This window comes from Neltuma alba, unplaced genomic scaffold (assembly GCF_004799145.2).
Source record: "Neltuma alba isolate B1F8T4 unplaced genomic scaffold, ASM479914v2 tig00001631_pilon, whole genome shotgun sequence".
Lineage (NCBI taxonomy): Eukaryota > Viridiplantae > Streptophyta > Magnoliopsida > Fabales > Fabaceae > Neltuma > Neltuma alba.
In genome coordinates, this window is record NW_021632542.1 from 24,779 (window position 1) to 46,577 (window position 21,799).

At 30.2% G+C, this 21,799-nt stretch overlaps 1 long non-coding RNA gene across 1 annotated transcript; it reads right to left on the reverse strand.

Annotated features, from left to right (window-relative positions):
• Window positions 1-1,293: 1,293 nt before the first annotated feature.
• On the reverse strand, window positions 1,294-11,633 carry LOC114759935 (uncharacterized). Its single transcript, XR_003741991.1, has 4 exons — window positions 11,567-11,633; window positions 5,497-5,502; window positions 5,003-5,008; window positions 1,294-1,305 (listed from the first exon to the last, which is right to left on the reverse strand). It is a non-coding gene; the product is annotated as an uncharacterized LOC114759935 (long non-coding RNA).
• Between the last annotated feature and the right edge of the window lie 10,166 nt (window positions 11,634-21,799).

The following is a 21,799-nucleotide window of genomic DNA, read 5'->3' on the forward strand; positions in this document are numbered from 1 at the left end:
CAACCGGGAAATAGTGGGGCTATCTCTGTGGGCAGTCGGTCACTGAAGTTGGAGCCCTAGTTGAGAGGCGAGTGGGTCGAGTTGCCGAACCGATTGATGCGGCATCGAACAGCAATGAAACGAACCAGAGCGAGCGAGCGCAATGCTTGAGAAAGTGGGTTGACAGATCTGCGAGCAGGGAGAGTGTTTGGAATAAGAGGGGATCAGGTGATGGACATGGTAGTGGTAGAGATAAGGTGTCTGGGAAGGAAGGCAGATAGGTAAGTAGAAGAAGAGCAAGAAGCTCGTGCTAAGGCGAGCGCCATTTCTAGAGGAAGAGGATGATCAGATAGGGTTTTGCTACCTTGCCTTTGGCCAGTCTCCTTTTCTCACGGTCGGCCACAAAATGCAGGGACTCTCCCAGTGAAGATTCGAACCTTGATTCGTCACATGTGGGTATCTCTCTCAGTAAAGATTCAAACCTTAGTTAGTCACATTGTGAGGAATTAATCCCTTCCGCTAGATCCAATCACGGTTGGTCTTTTCTTTATTAGTTTCTTTCAGTTGTAAGTATTGGTTCACATACTAGTAAATCGTAATCCATTAATCATGACTGATTAAGTGGCATATAAATTGTCACAAAAAAATTTAAAAATAAAATATATTTATTATCATCATAATAAAAAAATTAGGCTAAAGTATTGTCCTTTAACTTCATATAAAGTTTTAATTTAGTCTCTTAACTTTAACATGTATATTTTAGCTCTTTAACCCTAAAATCATTAAACTTAAATTATGATTTTTGTTAACAATGATAGTCATTTTAAAAATTAAACTTATATATGAGTATTTGAGAATATTTTATTAATATTTAATATTTCAAAATTAATAGATAAAATTAAAATTATGTATAAAATTAAAAAACTAAATAGATATTTTAGTTAAAAATTATTATAATAAAAATGGAGGCAAACAAGTTGAACGCTCTTTCCTTTGAGGGTAAGATTTTATGAATTGGCCATTCTATTGGGCTGAGATGCAAATATAAGAAGACTATGGCCATAATATCTTTGGCTTTAATATTCTCTTTTTTTGTTCATTTTGTCCCTTTTTTTTTTACTGGAAGTTCATTTTGTCCATTTAAAAAAAACGAAGAAAATTAAGTTACATGTAATTCCTTAAAAAAAATTTTCACTAGTACTCCCTCTAGTCCATCTGAGTTGAGAGTTGAGTAGGCCAATTGTTGGATCAGTTGCAGTGGCATCAGATGATAGTAAAAGAACTGAAGCAAGCAAGTGCAATGCTTGAGATAACAGATTAAGAGATCTACAAGGAAGAAGGATGGTTGGGATAAGAGGGGATTGAGTGATAGATATGGAAGTAGCAAAGAGAAGATGACTCGCAAGGAAGAAACAGAGGGAAGCAAAAGAAGGGCAAGAAGCTCGAGCTAGGGCGAATGCCATTCCCAATAAAAAGGATGATCAAATAAGGTTTTGTGGCCTTGTGTTCAGATTGTCTCCCTTTCTTTTCTTTATGGGATATCCCCCCTTCTTGTTTAAAAAAAAAAAAAATAGCTGAGTTGGGTTCTAGACTCACAGGGTTAGGGCAAGGCATACTTAGAGATGTACTTGTAGATTGTTCACTAATAAGGTCTTCACATTGATAACAATATCTAAAATTACGACCTTATAGATTCTGAGCTGGCTTTTTACCAATAAAACTAACTATTGTTGGCAATTTTTTTTTTTTAACAAGATAAGTTCATTAAAACACAATTAAAATGGGCTACAACATATTGGGCCACTTTACATGATTACTAGAGTTTAAGCACATTGTAGCCCAATCCTAAAGAGGAGAACAAAAGAAATAGAAGAAAACATTGTTATATATATTCAAAAATGCATCAAGTAACCAATAAGAGTTGGTTCAATTGATAAGAAATCAGCTCATAACTCACAAGATCGTGAGTTCAAATCTCCCTGCCATGTGAAGACCTTGTTGGTAAACAATCTATAAGTACCTCTGTAAGCACTCTCTTAGTCTAGAAGCATGCCTGGCTCTAGTAAGTTTTCAGGATCCAACTCACCTAAACTTTCTTGTAGCGAAAAAAAAAAAGAGCATCAAGTCACTAAGCAAAACAAAAATAAAACCACAAATTGAACCTAATAATTCAACAAATTTGTTTCGATTCTGTTAGATAATTGATTTTATTTAAAATAATAATAATTTGCTAATCCTTTTCAGTTTTCCCCCAATTATTAGTTCCTATGCTTACAAATCATGATCCACTAATCATGACTAATGTAAACGATGATTGAGCGGCATATAATTTGTCACAAAATATGAAATAAAAAATCAAAAAAATATTTTTTATCATCATAATAAAAAATTATTATACTCATGAATTTTTTAAAAAAAAAGGGACACGTCGTGCGCTCTTACCTTCAAGTCTGTGGATGAGATTTTATTGATTGGGCTTTCTACTGGGCTGAGATACAAAGACAAAGAGGACCGTGGCCCATAATGTCTCGGGCTTCTATATTTTTCATTTTTATTTATTTTGTCCATTTTTTTAAAAAAAATTAAGGTTAATACAAATTTTGGTCCTTCATATTTGCCTTCATTTTGATTTTGTTCTATCAAGTTTCAGACCATAGGTTTTAGTTCCTCAGGGGACAAAATGGTCTAAGTTTTTATTGGATTATAGAGACTAATATTATTAATAAAAAACACTTGAGGGACCAAAATCTATAATTTGAAATTTGAGATACCAAAACTAAAATAACAGCAAACTTAAGAGACTGGAGTTTGTATTGACCCAAAAAATTAAGTTACATTCAATTCGTTATAATAGTGTTTTCTAGTAGCACCTAATATCCTAAAATTTTTATTAGTGCATTCCCTACTTTAAAATACTTTTTCAGTAGTATTTAACATCCTAAATTTTTTTTTCAAAATTCCAACGAGTCTACTTCACTATGCCAAAATTCAGTTACAATATGTCTAGTAAAATCTTGAAATACAATAACACCCCCTTTGAGAAGCCACTGTAAATCATCAACGTGGGCTCATATTCAGAATTCTGAAAATAACCAGCGAGAAAAAAAAAATCTCAATGAAGGACTAAGATGATCTATTATTTGGTTTCTCAAAGGCCTGTTTGATTTCGAGGAAGGGACAAAAAGAAAAAAAAGATAGGGTGGAAAAGTTTTAACCTTATCTTATTTGGTTTGATTAAAAAAAAGATGGGAGGAATATTTAATGATCCCTTATTTAGTTCAAGAAAGAAGGAATGGATAATAATAATTAATTTACCCTTTTACCCTTACGTGTTAGTTTGTATTTTTATTTATATGTTATATAGAATTAATTTATAGCTTAATTAAAACTATATAATTTAATGAAAATCCAGTCTTGTCATATTAATATGTGTATTAACAAATCAGCACAATAATTTTTTACTCTAATTAATATGATAATATATTTAAATAATCAAATTAACAAATTTTATATGCTTTAAAAATGAAATTTTTGTTTTTTTACTATGCTTTTTCTTCTAGATTTAAACATATTTTAATTCATAAAATAATATATTTTTAAAAAATTAATTAAAATTTAATAATATTTTGTAATAATATTTTTTATTTTAAATTAAATTTTGTCATGATATATTTTTTAAAGTATAATAATATTTATTTTTTCTTTTTTACTTATAATAATATATTTTTATTTGAAATAAATTTTATAATAATATATTTTATGGGTACAAATAGAATATTACAAAAAATATAGGGATAAAATAGTCCAAAAATTTAACTTCCCTCCAAAAATCCCCAATTTGAAGGGAAGATAAAATGGAGGTAAGGAGGAACCCTCCAAAATTTCTAACTAAATGAAGGGAGGGGCTCATTTTTCCTCCAATCCACCAAACATGTCCTAAAACAATTGGCATCATGATGAGAATAAAACAACCTTAAAAAAAAATCATATTCGTATTTTAAAAGTATTTTAAGAAGATCAAGTAATATTTATTATAATTAAGTAATTCAACTAATTTTTTTAAATTTAGCCAATTTAATTAAGTAATTTTTATATTTAAATACAGGAGGAAGATCTCATTGTATCCCATTCAAGTTGCGTACCCAAAGTTTTCCGTTGTGCCCTGCCCATTTCCATGCTTGCTTGACTAACGAGTATTGAAAAAAAAGAAAGTTTCACTAATCATCTCTCCACAATCTCTTCCTTTTAAGGAAATATACCGTGCCATTAAATTAAGAAGTTATTGACTTGTTTGGAACCGTAGGTTTGCATGGTTCATTGGAATCACATCTCAAATTATTGAAATAAAAAGAAAAAGACCAAAAAGGCATCTAATATCATGATGTTATTTTTTACACACATCTAACACCCTAATCTCGTTTAGGGTTCATTTAGTACTATTATGATCCTTGATGTAGGACCTAATTATGCAGTTGATTTTAGTTTTAAATGTAAGACTTACTTCTCATATTTATTATTTTTTGAATTACTCTTATTGATACTCTCTCACCTATAATCAAGTAGAAGAGGGAATTATGGAGAATATTGAAGAAGATGATTAACGTATTCTTAAAAAAACATGTAATATATTTATTATAATTAACTAACTTCTTAACTTTCTTAATATAATCAAATTAGTTAGATAGGTACTATATAGCCATCAATTGCATTGAAGTTTTTGCGACCGAAGAACATCTTCCTATGATAGAATTACCTCCTTAAGCACCAAACTTCCACAACATGTTCTGCTTCTCCTTTCCTTGTTCAAAGTTCAAACCATCAATTCTAGTTGACAGCTGTCCCTAGCGTTTACCCACAAGTCCCCAGTCTTCCTTGGTCCACTTGATTACTGCTAGTAGCAAATGAAGCTATCAACATTTTCTTTCCAACCGCCCTCCTTACTCCACGTATCTCTGATAAATAAATCATTCAAAGCCATAATGGATCAGGGGACCCAAGATGTCACAAACCGATCGAAAAGGACATCAAACTTCCGTTATTATTGTAATAGTTTGGTCCATGGAGAAATCAATTGTTTTGATTAGAAAGCAGTAAATTTTTTCTACGTAAATGTCACTGTTCACCTATGAATTAAAGTTTGGAAAAATCCCAGAAAAAGCCCTTGGAATATACCAAATCTCAAATTGGGTCCTTAAAATTTGAAAATGACAGAATGGGTCATTGACCCAATCTGTCATTTGTGAAATTCAAGTGAATTGACAATTTTACCCCTAAACAAAAGTGAATAGTTATTCTCTAAACAAATCTAGGTAATGCTTATACTATTCTAATGATTACAAGATTCGTTGTAGTTAATAATAAGGTACCTGACAATAATAAGATATCTGACTATGAAAAAATGAGTAGTTATTCTCTACACAAATCTAGGTAATGCTTACATTGTTCTAGTGATTACAGAATTAGTTGTAGTTAATAACAAGACACCTGACTATGAAAAAGTGAGTAGTTATTCGCTACACGAATCTAGGTAACACCTAAACTCTTATAGTGATTCCTTGAATCATTGTAGTGAATGAATAAATGAGGGTAAAATTGTCAATTCGTCTGAATTTCACAAATGACAGATTGGGTCAATGACTCATTCTGTCATTTTCGAAATTTAAAGACCCAATCTGGCATTTCCTATATTCCAAGGACCTTTTTTGGGATTTTCCCTTAAAGTTTCAAGTTCTATAAAATTAGAATAAGTTGAGTTTGTCATTGACAAGATTCCATGCTAATTTTTTCAGCATCTTATATCTAAATATCACAAACTTTAATAATAACATTGATTCTTGAAAATAATTTCGAGTCAACATACATATTCTTGGACATACTATTGATTCTTAAAAATAATTACGACTTAACATTCAAATTCTTCAATATGCTTTCCCTTTAATCAATATAAAGGGAGCATGAATTAATGTTCCAAGTGATTATAAATCGAATTGGGTTGGGAGGTTATCACAGTCAATTGCTTCGGTCTCTACCTCTTGGTAAAAATATTTCTATTTCCTTAAATGAAAATTTAGTCCAATCATTTACCATGTGATTACTATGCACACTATTTATTGAATGTTGAAAGACTTAAGACAATTAATTGTGCGATTTTTCATTATTGACAAAATTGTAACTAGTTTCAAATATTAAAATTACTATAAAATTTACGGAAATTTGATAGATATATTATTATACAAATGATTACAAATAAAAAAATATATTTAAATTGATCGTAACTATTCTAAATTTTGATGGTAAAAACTAAATATGAGTAGTTAATAAATTTGAAACTAAAAAAAAAAATTAACGGTGTTTCATTTTACTTAACTGTTGGGACTAACGGATCCAATAATAGAAAATTAAAGGACTCAATAAAAAGAAAAGTAAATATAAGGACCAAATTCAAAATTGAAGATAATTATAACGGCTTCCAAATTAGTTTTCCCTAAAAAGAAAAAGAGTAAAAAGGCATCTAATATCATGATATTATTTCTTACATACATCTAACACTCCAATCTCGTTTAGGGTTCATTTAGTGCTCCTTTGATCCTTAATGTAGGATCTAATTATGGAATTGATTTTGGTCTTAAATTTAAGAATTATTTATCCTATTTATCATTTTTTTAAATTACTCTTATTGATACTCTATCATCTATAATCAACTAGAAGAGAGAATTATGGAGGATATTAAAGAAGATGATTAGGGTATTCAAAAAAAATATATAGTATATTTATTATAATTAACTAACTTCTTAACTTTCTTAATATAATCAAATTAATTAGACAGTATTATGCAGCCATCAATTGCACTTAAGTTTTTGTGACCGAAGAACATCTTCCTATGATAGAATTACCTCCTTAAGCACCAAACTTCCACAACATGTTCTGCCTCTCCTTTCCTTGTTCAAAGTTCAAACCATCAATTCTAGGGGGTCGGAATGTCTCCACAGTAGCGCTATTCCAAACCCTCAATTCTAGTTAACAGCTGTCCCTAGTGTTTACCCACAAGTGCCCGGTCTACCTTGGTCCACTTGATTACTTTTTTTGACCAGCTGGTCCACTTGATTACTACTGGTAGCAAATGAATCTTTCAACATTTTCTTTCCAAGCGTCCTCCTTACTCCGCGTTTCTCTGACAAATAAATCATTCAAAGCCATAATGGAGGAGACCCATGATGCCACAAACCGATCGAAAGGTCCATTGAGAAGGCAATTGTTTTGATTAGAAAGCAGTAATTTTTTTCTAGGTAAATGTCGCTGTTCACCGACGAATTAACGTTTCAAGTTCCCTAAAATTAGAATAAATTGAGTTTGTCAATGACTTGTGAATATAGAAGATTCCATGCTAATTTTTTCAGCATCTTATATCTAAATGTCACAAACTTTAATAATAACATTGATTCTCAAAAATAATTTCGACTCAACATGCAAATTCTTGGACATACTATTGATTCTTAAAAATAATTACGACTTAACATTCAAATTCTTCAATATGCTTTCCCTTTAATCAATATAAAGGGAGCATGAATTAATGTTCCAAGTGATTATAAATCGAATTGGGTTGGGAGGTTATCACAGTCAATTGCTTCGGTCTCTATCTCTTGGTGAAAATATTTCTATTTCCTTAAATGAAAATTTAGTCCAATCATTTACCATGTGATTACTATGCACACTATTTATTGAATGTTGAAAGACTTAAGACAATTAATTGTGCGATTTTTAATTATTGACAAAATTGTAACTAGTTTCAAATATTAAAATTACTATAAAATTTACGGAAATTTGATAGATATATTATTATACAAATGATTACAAATAAAATATATATTTAAATTGATCGTAACTATTCTAAATTTTGATGGTAAAACTAAATATGAGTAGTTAATAAATTTGAAACTAAAAAAAAAAATTAACGGTGTTTCATTTTACTTAACTGTTGGGACCAACGGATCCAATAATAGAAAATTAAAGGACTCAATAAAAAGAAATGTAAATATAAGGACCTAATTCAAAATTGAAGATAATTATAACGGCTTCCAAATTAGTTTCCCCTAAAAAGAAAAAGAGTAAAAAGGAATCTAATATCATGATGTTATTTCTTACATACATCTAACACTCCAATCTCGTTTAGGGTTCATTTAGTGCTCCTTTGATCCTTAATGTAGGATCTAATTATGGAATTGATTTTGGTCTTAAATTTAAGACTTATTTATCCTATTTATCATTTTTTTAAATTACTCTTATTGATACTCTATCATCTATAATCAACTAGAAGAGAGAATTATGGAGGATATTAAAGAAGATGATTAGGGTATTCAAAAAAAATATGTAGTATATTTATTATAATTAACTAACTTCTTAACTTTCTTAATATAATCAAATTAGTTAGACAGTATTATGCAGCCATCAATTGCACTTAAGTTTTTGTGACCGAAGAACATCTTCCTATGATAGAATTACCTCCTTAAGCACCAAACTTCCACAACATGTTCTGCCTCTCCTTTCCTTGTTCAAAGTTCAAACCATCAATTCTAGGGGGTCGGAATGTCTCCACAGTAGCGCTATTCCAAACCCTCAATTCTAGTTAACAGCTGTCCCTAGTGTTTACCCACAAGTGCCCGGTCTACCTTGGTCCACTTGATTACTTTTTTTGACCAGCTGGTCCACTTGATTACTACTGGTAGCAAATGAATCTTTCAACATTTTCTTTCCAAGCGTCCTCCTTACTCCGCGTTTCTCTGACAAATAAATCATTCAAAGCCATAATGGAGGAGACCCATGATGCCACAAACCGATCGAAAGGTCCATTGAGAAGGCAATTGTTTTGATTAGAAAGCAGTAATTTTTTTCTAGGTAAATGTCGCTGTTCACCGACGAATTAACGTTTCAAGTTCCCTAAAATTAGAATAAATTGAGTTTGTCAATGACTTGTGAATATAGAAGATTCCATGCTAATTTTTTCAGCATCTTATATCTAAATGTCACAAACTTTAATAATAACATTGATTCTCAAAAATAATTTCGACTCAACATGCAAATTCTTGGACATACTATTGATTCTTAAAAATAATTACGACTTAACATTCAAATTCTTCAATATGCTTTCCCTTTAATCAATATAAAGGGAGCATGAATTAATGTTCCAAGTGATTATAAATCGAATTGGGTTGGGAGGTTATCACAGTCAATTGCTTCGGTCTCTATCTCTTGGTGAAAATATTTCTATTTCCTTAAATGAAAATTTAGTCCAATCATTTACCATGTGATTACTATGCACACTATTTATTGAATGTTGAAAGACTTAAGACAATTAATTGTGCGATTTTTAATTATTGACAAAATTGTAACTAGTTTCAAATATTAAAATTACTATAAAATTTACGGAAATTTGATAGATATATTATTATACAAATGATTACAAATAAAATATATATTTAAATTGATCGTAACTATTCTAAATTTTGATGGTAAAACTAAATATGAGTAGTTAATAAATTTGAAACTAAAAAAAAAAAATTAACGGTGTTTCATTTTACTTAACTGTTGGGACCAACGGATCCAATAATAGAAAATTAAAGGACTCAATAAAAAGAAATGTAAATATAAGGACCTAATTCAAAATTGAAGATAATTATAACGGCTTCCAAATTAGTTTCCCCTAAAAAGAAAAAGAGTAAAAAGGAATCTAATATCATGATGTTATTTCTTACATACATCTAACACTCCAATCTCGTTTAGGGTTCATTTAGTGCTCCTTTGATCCTTAATGTAGGATCTAATTATGGAATTGATTTTGGTCTTAAATTTAAGACTTATTTATCCTATTTATCATTTTTTTAAATTACTCTTATTGATACTCTATCATCTATAATCAACTAGAAGAGAGAATTATGGAGGATATTAAAGAAGATGATTAGGGTATTCAAAAAAAATATGTAGTATATTTATTATAATTAACTAACTTCTTAACTTTCTTAATATAATCAAATTAGTTAGACAGTATTATGCAGCCATCAATTGCACTTAAGTTTTTGTGACCGAAGAACATCTTCCTATGATAGAATTACCTCCTTAAGCACCAAACTTCCACAACATGTTCTGCCTCTCCTTTCCTTGTTCAAAGTTCAAACCATCAATTCTAGGGGGTCGGAATGTCTCCACAGTAGCGCTATTCCAAACCCTCAATTCTAGTTAACAGCTGTCCCTAGTGTTTACCCACAAGTGCCCGGTCTACCTTGGTCCACTTGATTACTTTTTTTGACCAGCTGGTCCACTTGATTACTACTGGTAGCAAATGAATCTTTCAACATTTTCTTTCCAAGCGTCCTCCTTACTCCGCGTTTCTCTGACAAATAAATCATTCAAAGCCATAATGGAGGAGACCCATGATGCCACAAACCGATCGAAAGGTCCATTGAGAAGGCAATTGTTTTGATTAGAAAGCAGTAATTTTTTTCTAGGTAAATGTCGCTGTTCACCGACGAATTAACGTTTCAAGTTCCCTAAAATTAGAATAAATTGAGTTTGTCAATGACTTGTGAATATAGAAGATTCCATGCTAATTTTTTCAGCATCTTATATCTAAATGTCACAAACTTTAATAATAACATTGATTCTCAAAAATAATTTCGACTCAACATGCAAATTCTTGGACATACTATTGATTCTTAAAAATAATTACGACTTAACATTCAAATTCTTCAATATGCTTTCCCTTTAATCAATATAAAGGGAGCATGAATTAATGTTCCAAGTGATTATAAATCGAATTGGGTTGGGAGGTTATCACAGTCAATTGCTTCGGTCTCTATCTCTTGGTGAAAATATTTCTATTTCCTTAAATGAAAATTTAGTCCAATCATTTACCATGTGATTACTATGCACACTATTTATTGAATATTGAAAGACTTAAGACAATTAATTGTGCGATTTTTAATTATTGACAAAATTGTAACTAGTTTCAAATATTAAAATTACTATAAAATTTACGGAAATTTGATAGATATATTATTATACAAATGATTACAAATAAAATATATATTTAAATTGATCGTAACTATTCTAAATTTTGATGGTAAAACTAAATATGAGTAGTTAATAAATTTGAAACTAAAAAAAAAATTAATTCAGAAGCCATCTGAATGTCAATTTATAAGTCCCATCTAATTACCTAATAGAATTAAGAAAAGGTTATTCAGTTGTTAACTTTGCCTGATATGAATTTTTTCCTTTTGACTCATAATTACTAGCATAGAAAAACACGCCATTAGACTTCAGACTTTAGGAGGTTGCACATTGATGATCCTGCCAATATATGGTGTTGTAATATTCCACGTGGCTTTTGTGCTTTTGAGAACGTGGTCAGAGACTCGGCTCCTGGTCTGTGGATGTATATGTATACGCATGCACTAACATATAGATATTCTGCAAAATCCTTAGAGCAATCCCCGTATGTATATCCATTTTGATATCTCTAAATCTCTATTAGTTTGTTGTGCTTCTAAATTATAGCAAGCTATATATCTTACAATTGCGTGCGCGCACACACATCCATGTCTCTGTCGTCTCCTTCTCCTTCTTCTGCTTCACCGGTCTTGGTTTTTGCAATTGCTTCCGCTTTTTATGTGTGCTTGGCTGGGGTAGTACAAGCTCAAATCCCTCCTACAGATCCTTCCGAAGGTATCTACGTGCTTTCACTAATAGATACTTCTCTCTTAATAATCTGTCTCCTATATATCCAGTGGACGGTGAATTATTATTAACATTTAATTAATAATTTGGGTAGCGAAAGCTTTGAATTCAATCTTCAACAAATGGAATATATCGCCAGTAGAAACTGTATGGAATATAAGCGGCGAGATATGCAGCGGACAAGCCGTCAACAACGCTACCTCCATTGATGATTTCTTCAGTCCATTTATCAAATGCGACTGTTCCAGTGGCACCACTTGCCACATTTATGCACTGTCCGTATAATTTGATGTCTCTCTACTTAGCTTGATTTTTCTTCATCATGTTGTTAATTACTTATTGCCTTATATATATATATATATATATTGTTGATCTTGTTCTGGCAGGAGTCTTTATCAACAGGACGTTGTTGGCCAAATCCCACCAGAGCTGTGGACTTTCACTCACCTCACCTATTTGTATGTTTTTTTTTTAATTATCTCCTCCTCAGTGGCTTCTCCAGAAACTTAAAAGCATCCATATGCTTCATATTTATTATTATTATTATTTTGGATACATGCTTCATATTTATTCTAATGTTTCCTCAAATTAAATGGCCATTATCAGGAACCTAAGCAGGAATTACTTGACGGGTTCTGTAGCTCCAGCCATCGGAAATCTAAGTCGGCTGCAGTCCTTGTAAGGCCAATTAATCAGAAAGTTATAATGCTTCCTGTGCCTAGGGATCCTCTCAGTTTCCGTTCGGGAAAAGATGGTCATTTTGAGGAAATTTATTAATGTTCAATGAATTTGGATATACCTACAGTTTTAATGTGTTGATAATATTAAATTAAAAAATTAAATCAACTAATTCCTATATTTATGAGTCATTTATCAAATTTTAATTGTAGCTAACTTGGTCTTTACAATTTTAACTCAATTAAAACTTAATTTATGAACTTTGACTTGGTGCAACTCATTTATCATGATTTTAGCCAGAGATAAAGTGCTTAAATACTCTGGAAGTATCTACGAAAGAGCACCAGTGCCTGAAATTTTTTTTTTCCTCTTATATGCCTTAGAAGTTTTATTTCATTGCAAAAATATCCAGGTTGTTATTCACCTTTGAATTTGATTGTAAAATTATGCGGTTTAACCAGTGCTTTTAACAGTTAAACTTAACGACGAATAATGGTACATATCAAAAATGCTATGAAAATAAACTGTTAGAGCATATAACAGGCAAAAAAAATTTCCAGTACTTGGTGCTCTTCTATGAATATTTTTGGGGTGTTAAGCACCTTATGCCTTTTATCTATTTAAAATGTTGGCCCCATATTTTTGAAAGTAAACTAAAGTTATATATCTTTTGAAATGTAGGACTATTGTTTTAAATGATTAAAATTATTCAGGGACTAAGTTCTACTAAGGTAAAGTTCAGACAATAAGTTTTAACCAAGACAAACAAAAATTAAGCAACTGAATTTCAATCAAATCAAAATTATAAGAATCAAATAATTAATTTTCTTAAGAAAAAACTTAGACTGTTGGTATCAATATGATGGAAAGACTTGTTCAAAATGACTCATGTTCCTATCTTAAATAGATAGAATCCGGAACTTGCTTGTTGTCAGTCATGATACATCCTTAGGAACTTACTTGCACTTTTATATGAATTTCTCGCAATTAGGGGTTTGGGTGACAATGCTCTATCTGGGAAGCTTCCAAAGGAACTGGGAAGTCTTACTGAGTTAGTATCATTGTATGTTATCCTCTTTCCCTTAATTATAACAATTTTCCATAGATTATGATTGCATCGTTTTATTTACAAATAGTACTTAATATAAGATCTAGTTTGTATGTTAAAATCTGTTGGATTTTGGGCTTAGATCAGCTCTTGATAGGCCGGATTATTTGATTAGATGTTAGAGAATATTCCAATCAAATATTTCAAGGAAGATTATAATTAGTTTGACTAGGTTAAATAATTTGAATTGCAAATCTAGTCTTATAATATAAGTTAAATTAATTTATATTGTTCAAATTAAATATATATTAGAGAAATATATATATGTTGAGTTCTCCGACTATCTCTCCTTCTTCTCTAATATTCTCTTTTGTGCAGTACTCTGCTGTGCCACTCAAATTTGGGTTCTAATAGTCTAAATTTTGTGTGAATCGGTAGATCAACTTGTAGAGCTTTAAAGGAATGATCTAGATCCGACCTGATACGTGCTTCCTAGTTTATATTTAATTTCTCTAACAAAATCGAAGGAAGGTAGTATTTGTTTTCTTGATATTAATGAATTACAATAAGTAATAACTAGGAGTTAATCAAAGACCATCGTGTTTAAGAAGATAATGTTTTTTATGGAAAATATATATTGATGAACGATGATACTATCAGCATCCACTTTATTCTTTGCGAATTAATTATGCAGGAGTCTTGGAACAAACAACTTCTCAGGTCCTATCCCTTCCAAACTAGGCAATCTAGTGAAATTGAAAGAACTGTAAGTTCCACTAGTCTTTTATCCACATATCTATGTCTTTTAAGGTAATGTGTGGCACGAGGGAAATGGAGGGGAGAGAAAAGGAAGGAAAATATTAATAAGCTCTATTTAAGAAATTAAAGAAGTGGGTTTTAAAATTTTAATAAAGAAAAGAAGTAATACAAACAAATAATAAAAATTAGTTAAAAGCTTTTAACCCCATTTTTTTTAATTGTTTAAATCGAGCTTATTAAAATATTTCCTCTCCTCCCCTTTTCTCATTTTCCTTTATATCAAATGGACCCTAAATTGAGTAAACCAGTAAAAATATGCAGATTTTATACCGGTTTGACTAGTTATAAACCAGTTCAAACTGGTTCTTAGTCCTCTTATCAATTCATAATCGGGCACTAAGCTGGTTTCCAATTCAATTCTGTCAAATTCATTCAATTTAGCATGTTTTTTATTTCATGTGAATGGAATCAATTGATTGCCGTCGAGCCTCCTTAGTGGCAAATAGGGTGAGTGTGTAGCGCTTGTGACTCGTTAACAAAGATGAAGAAGAGAAACGGTATTTATGAGCTGTCAAATAAATCCAGGTGGCACATGTTAATTAGAAAACTGGACAGATTAGATATAATAGAATAGATGTAAGTTTTGTCCAAAACTTTGATGAGATTTAGACCATTTAAATCTAATTTAAGCGGTCCAAATTCAAAAACTTTTTATTCGTGATTTTTTAAATGATAGATTATTTTTTTGAAAAGTGATAGTTATAAGATTTTTTTTATTTTAAATTTTACATATATTAATTAAATTATTAAATTTGGACCGTCCAATTGGACTGTCCAGATGAGTGATGAGCACAAGATGTGCTCTGGTTTCAGTTTTAAAGATGTTCTTTTAATAAGCTAAAATTTCCAAAAACAAAAAAATAATAGCATAGTTAAAATAATTATTTAACACAATTGTTAAAATTGAATATTATAGAAAATTTCCTTTGTCGGCTAAAAAAAAAAAATATGGGCATTAAGCAGATGCAATTGATGATATTAACCTAAATATTTATTATTTAGTAAAAGCAAAAAAAATACATTTACAAGAATAAATAAAAATGTAAAATTAATGAAAATAACAATATATGTATAAATCACTTAAACATATAATGTTAACAAATAACAATATTATGAAATTTAATATATATGAAAAGTAGTATAAACTTATATATATATATATATATATATATATATATATAACATTAATTTTGTGTGATCCAAAGATCTTATAAATTTCAATGAATATTTCTCTGCAGCCTCCTAGATAGTACGGGATTTAGTGGTCCGATTCCTTCAACTCTGGCTAATCTTAAAAACCTGGAAATGCTGTAAGATATCCATACTACCTTTTTTTTTTTTTTGCCCTGGCATTCAATAACTAAAATTTTTCCTGTTTGTCCAGATGGGTTACAGACTTGGAGCACGCAGGAAGTATACCTGACTTCATAGGAAGTTTGTCTAACCTTACAGACTTGTAAGACTACGCTGGGTCTTTAGTATTAAAATATGGCTTTAGGAGGACTCCTTCTGTTATAGTATTTTCTTTCATCATGAAGGAAAAGTTATCAATGTCTCAAGGTGAATGGGTACTCACTGAATAGACTTGCTTTGGTAGGAGGCTCCAGAGTAATTCTTTCCAAGGCTCAATACCATCATCATTGGGCAATTTGACTTCTCTTAGGAAGCTGTAAGCACCATAACTATTTGATTGCACTCTGCAGATTGATACGTAGGAGTAAATTGTTGAATAATGCATAACTCATCAAATGTAGGAAAATAACTAGCATGCATAATGGGAGTTCCTCGTTGGCATTTATAAAGAGTTTGAAGTCTGCCACCTCGATGTAAGTTGTGAGGCAATGGCTCCCCTCATAATTCACAGTTTGCTTGCTAGATAGAGATATTCCTCCCCCCCCAAAAAAACTCCAATTTCTTTCTAGTATATAATAACAATTTGTTTATAAATCTTGCAGATATTTGAAGAATAACAATATTTCTGATTCACTTCCTTCCAATATGGATGAATTATTTCCGATGTTGATCCACTTGTGAGTATTAGCCATATACGTGGCTCTTCGGATGCATATATGTCAAATAGCATGCTTAGAAGAATATCACTTTCACATTGGCATCAAGATAGTAGTTGTAGTAGTAATAGTACTTGTTTGTTTTATTCAATGCTCTTGAGTTTTTTTTTCCCAATTATATATGCATGTGTTGGTTCTTTCAGGGACTGGCGCTTCAACAATATCATGGGACAGATTCCAAATTCACTTTTTCGCATGCCTCAACTAGAAATATTGTAATTAATATATATCCTGTGCCTAAGTAATTAAATTAAGGATTTCCTTATTAATTGCAAGTTTTCATTATTGGATTAAAGCATGGTTCATTTTTCTCCAATTTCAGGTGCCTAGGGAATAATGCTCTTAGTGGTACTATCCCTACCCATATAATCTTGCCTACTCTTAAAAACATGTGAGTATTCTTGAAATATTTGCAACTCCGCAATTAATATTCCAATGCATTAAGAATGGAATGTAGAGTGTGTGTGTGTGTGTAATATTATATATCTGCATGTATCATTATAATGCTTAGTAAATCTTATATCTCAATGAATTTATAGACTCCAACGTTTTTACTATTTTCAAACTTAGATGGAAGCTGTGCGTGTCTTCCTATGCATCCACATTATATTCTTATAATATGTTAAGTCTATATCCATATATCTACAAGATCATTGCCATAGTGCTTGTGAGCATATGTAGAAGTTGCTCCAATATAACAATGTAAATTTCAAACTTAAACTACTGATACTATGTTATTAGTTGCATTACAACTTAATTCTTCCATGTATTCATTGTCCGTCATCAATATCACGGCATTTACTTAACTGTCTTGTACTTGAATGAATACTACTTTCAGAGACTTATCCTACAACAAACTATCTGGGAGCCTACCTCGTGAGTTTTTCGAAAAATAGTAAGTAGTTTGATGGTGTATGTTATTATTATTTCTTCTTATTCCACCAATTATTTGTCATTTTTTTGTTAATTTCTAGAGTTATTTGCTTTCCATGAATAACTGAAAACTGGAAAGCCCTCCTTGTGATCCTAGATGCTAGAAATAATAGTCAACTCATGATCCTTGAAATTGAAAGGCACCTAAAGTTAGAACAGTTAAAAAAAACCCATGGTCTAGTACAACCTGTTCAGGTCAGAGTGAACCCCATCCTGTCTAATCTGAAAACAGCTGATCTGATGAAATAAAAGACTAACTGACTCTTTTGGGTTGGACTAGACCTAGGACCAGCCATTTAGACCATTTGGTTTGGTCTAGTCTGAACAAAATATTATATATGCATATATATTATTAAAATAATTCTAACCTAACACTTCTTGCATAGACTCACTGAGAAACACTCCTACCGTCATCAACCCCAATACCTCACCAACCTTAGTCTTGCTTTCTTCTTTCGTCATCTCTCTTCTTTCCACTTTCAACTCTCCATCTGCCATCTATGATCCCAATCTCAGAATCAGAAGCAAGAAGTTAGTCTCCCCATCATGGATTTCAGTCCCTACTCTTCAGCCTCCCACCTGTCTCTTCTTCCCCTATCATCTTCTTGATTTTCCTTGGTCTCCATTTTGTTCCATTAGCAAAGATCTTTTTGTTCCATCACCGACAACCACGCCGTTACGTGTGACTATTGGCAACGACTCCATGACTAGAATCTATTTCCTCTATCTTTCGTTCGCATTGCCATATCCTCAATCTCTCCCTCTTCAATTTACCAGCATCAATGCCATCCTCAATCTCTCCCCTTCAGTTTGCCAGCATTGATTAGCCTTTAACTTGTCTTCTCAATCGACTTCGCACCTTGCAACTTTTAGATCAGGTATGCATCTTCCTCTTACGCATCGATTTTTTATTCGTTTTCATCCTCTCCATCAGTTTATGCCTCTTTCTCCCTCATCTTTGATCTGCCCTTCACATACTCAAGCCCAATGTTGTTCCTCCTCCCTCATTGTCCATTTTTGGTTGCCTATTAAGTGGGTTTCACTAGTTGAATTATTTTAGAAAAAGAAACAACAAATAGGTTGACTACCTAGATCGGTCACCCAAATTCAGGTTCTTTCTAGACCAATCCAAACCATGGGGTGTGTTTTATAGCCCAAGGTCTTGTCTAGACCTGTACTCATATTGATGAATAACCCTGTTTGGTCTAGTCTTCACACATCCTTACCTAAGGTGACTCTTTATAATTGAGAGAGAGAGAGAAATGAAAAGCAAAAATAAAAGTTCATTTGACAAAAAATAGAATGCACTAAAATCATGCTAAAGGGAATACAAGCCTACATGGAATAGTTGGGAGCCTAGGGCGGACCAAAGGAGCATGTAAAGGAGGTGGAACGAAAGTCTATAATAATTCCTCTAAAAACACACTGACTTTCTTTCTATTTTATCTTAGATATAAGATACCTCCTTTTTATTTTTAAAATTTGACAAATCTCTATAAAGTAATTTGTTATGCAATTTTATCTTTAAAATATTTTTCTAGGTACAATTGTGCATTTAAAAGTATTTCTTCAAATGTAATTTTGTCTTGATCATTAACTCCTAAAAAGTTTATTAAAGTGTATCTAATACTTTAGTAGCAGCAATTCACATCATAGTATTTTTATTAACTATTTTTTTTATATTTTAATATTCATCTTTAACATCTTCAATAATCAATTTTTCAATTTTTCAATAGTTATCTTATATACTTTCTAGACTTATCTTTCATGTTGTCAATCCTAATTTTTAATTATTTTCAATGATGAAAACATGAAAGATAAGTATTGAAATAATTTAAGATGAATACTGAAAAGTTAAAATGGTAAGCAATAGAAATGTTAAAGGTTTGCCTTGCAAATATAAAATATGAGTGCTGAAAAAATAACATAAAAACATTTTAATGAGAGAATTTTATTTCATGAAAAAATTCTATATTTTCAGTACACATCTTTTATATTTTTCCTAAATATTTTCAGTATTTAAAGTAATTAAACATTAAGGTTGAAAACATGAAAGATAAGTCTAAAAAATATCTATGACTAATGAAAAAAAATTGAAAAATTAATTATTGAAAAATATTAAAGATGAGTACTAAAAATATGACAAAATAGTTATGAAAAATACTCTAATAGTAAAATTGTATCAAGAAATTACTTTATAGTGTTGAATGTCACTAAAAAATACTTTAGGCTACGGGACCTAGATGCACTTTCACTTAAGGAATTTTTTGGGAGTTGACAATGGGGTGAAATTATATCTAAGGAAAACAAAATACTTTAAGAATAAAATTATACTTAAAAAATACCTTGAGGGTAAAACTACACTGCAAATTACTTTAGGATGTTCAGTTATTTATAAAAATACTTTAAGATCCTAGATATATCTCAACCCATTAAAACTCATCTAGGTTACCTAAAAAGTCAATGCATATATTTTAAATTTTTATTCACATTTTAAATTTTGTCGTGTTGAAAACTTATTTAATTAGTAATTTTTTTTAAAATTTAAGTTCATAAGTTGTTTTTTTTTTCAATAACAGATTAAAATAATATTTCAAACACCTATGTACGAAAAAAGGTAATGAAATAAGGATTTAATATAATATGGGATAAACTAGTTAATATAATTTATGTTTATCTTTCTTTAACTTTTATTAATTTTAATACACAATGTTTTATAAATTATTTATTTTTATTTGAGTTTATATAAATTGGCGAGAGAAACTAAATAATTAGATTATGAGGGCTAATTAATAATTTTTAAAAAGAGTTACAAATAATAAAATTAAGTATTTTTGAATCTTTAATAAAATATTTTGTAATTATGCTCAAAACGGGACCTTTTTTTTTCGCCAAATAAAATTGGACTAAAGGATAAGTTTAAAAATAAAGAAAGGATGTCTATGTAATTTTAGCAAAACAGAAGAAAGTCAGTATATTTTACTTTAATGACTAATAAAAATCATATTTGAAATAAATAAAATATTATAAACAAAATTTGTTATAATTTAAAAATAAAGATACATTATGGTAAAAATTATAAAATTATAATAAGATTTCACTAAATATAATCGCCTTGATAGTTGATCCCCTAGATATAGGTTTTTTTCCCCTCTATGACAAAATTTAAGTCAATTTGCTTATATCTATTACAATTAATTTTTCAACTCAATAATACTTGAATTTTATCATAAATATAATACAGCACATTATATTTAAGAACAAGAAAAATTAATCTTAAACTTTAAGTAAAAGAAGGCATAAAATATGTACAAAAAAAAGCATAAAATAGGAAATGACCTAGAAAAACCTAACTGAAAACAAAATAAAGTCACAAAAACAAATCACTTAAAAAATTAACAAATCTTTCTTAATTTCCTATAATTTCTTTTCCACTTAAAGAACTCTCATTCACAGAGTAAAAGCAACGATATAAATTTAACAAGACAAGATGACATTTTTTTTTTGGACCAAGAGACAAGATGACATTAAGAATATTAACTATATAAATTGTAAGCCGAGAATGTAACACGCTAACACTATATAATCAATGACATTAAGATCATTAACTAAAATTAAGGAGCAATAAATAAAATTGATTATACAAAAAACCGTGAAAAATTTGAAAATTTTTAAACCTTAATTGATCGTACCCCATAAAGAGTCCAGAATCCTTAAGCCGATACACTTATCACTTTCATAACATGAATACCAAGACAGTTAATGAAACAAATGCGAGATGAAGTGTATTGTAGAATTGGAATGAGATTTACAAACTGAAAGACATCGTCAAGCAAACTCCAAACGAGGTTTGTAATTTATCACCATAGAATTTATTTAGTTTTTTCACTAATTAATTTTATGATTATAAAAAGTTTCATTCTCCCTTAATACTTTTTCCTGAAGTGCATAAAACATTCATGTCTCATTATCACTGTTGAAGCAAATTACAGCTGAGTTCATGCTTTCTTGTCACTGTTGAAAAATTAGAGGGAAAATTAAAGAGAGGGACCAGGTGGAAATGATATTTATTAGAAAGGATTTTAAAAACCTTAATTACCTAAAAATACTAGATATTAAAATATAAACTTAAAAAGACTGAAATCACCCCATTCGCACCATAACTCCTATATTCTCTCACCACCTCCTATGATTTTCATATCATTTAGTAGAATAATTACAATTTATTTGAATTAATTCAAACTAATTCAAAGTTTTAAGTTATACACTGATTCTAATTAATTAAATTAATAGCCAACACTAGTTAATTTATTTTTCTATTATTTTTAATTAATAATTTGTGCAGGCTTTTTGAAAAATGAGCATAACAATAAATTTCTACCATTCATAGGAACAAAAAGTTATTCCGTATTTTTAGTTATCCATTTCATATTATTATTTTACCTGAATAAGTTGAATCCTTAATTAATAAAATTAAAAATTAAAAAGAAAAAGTCACATAAGAAATTCATTATAGCAATAAATATTTGTCATAATAAAAGTA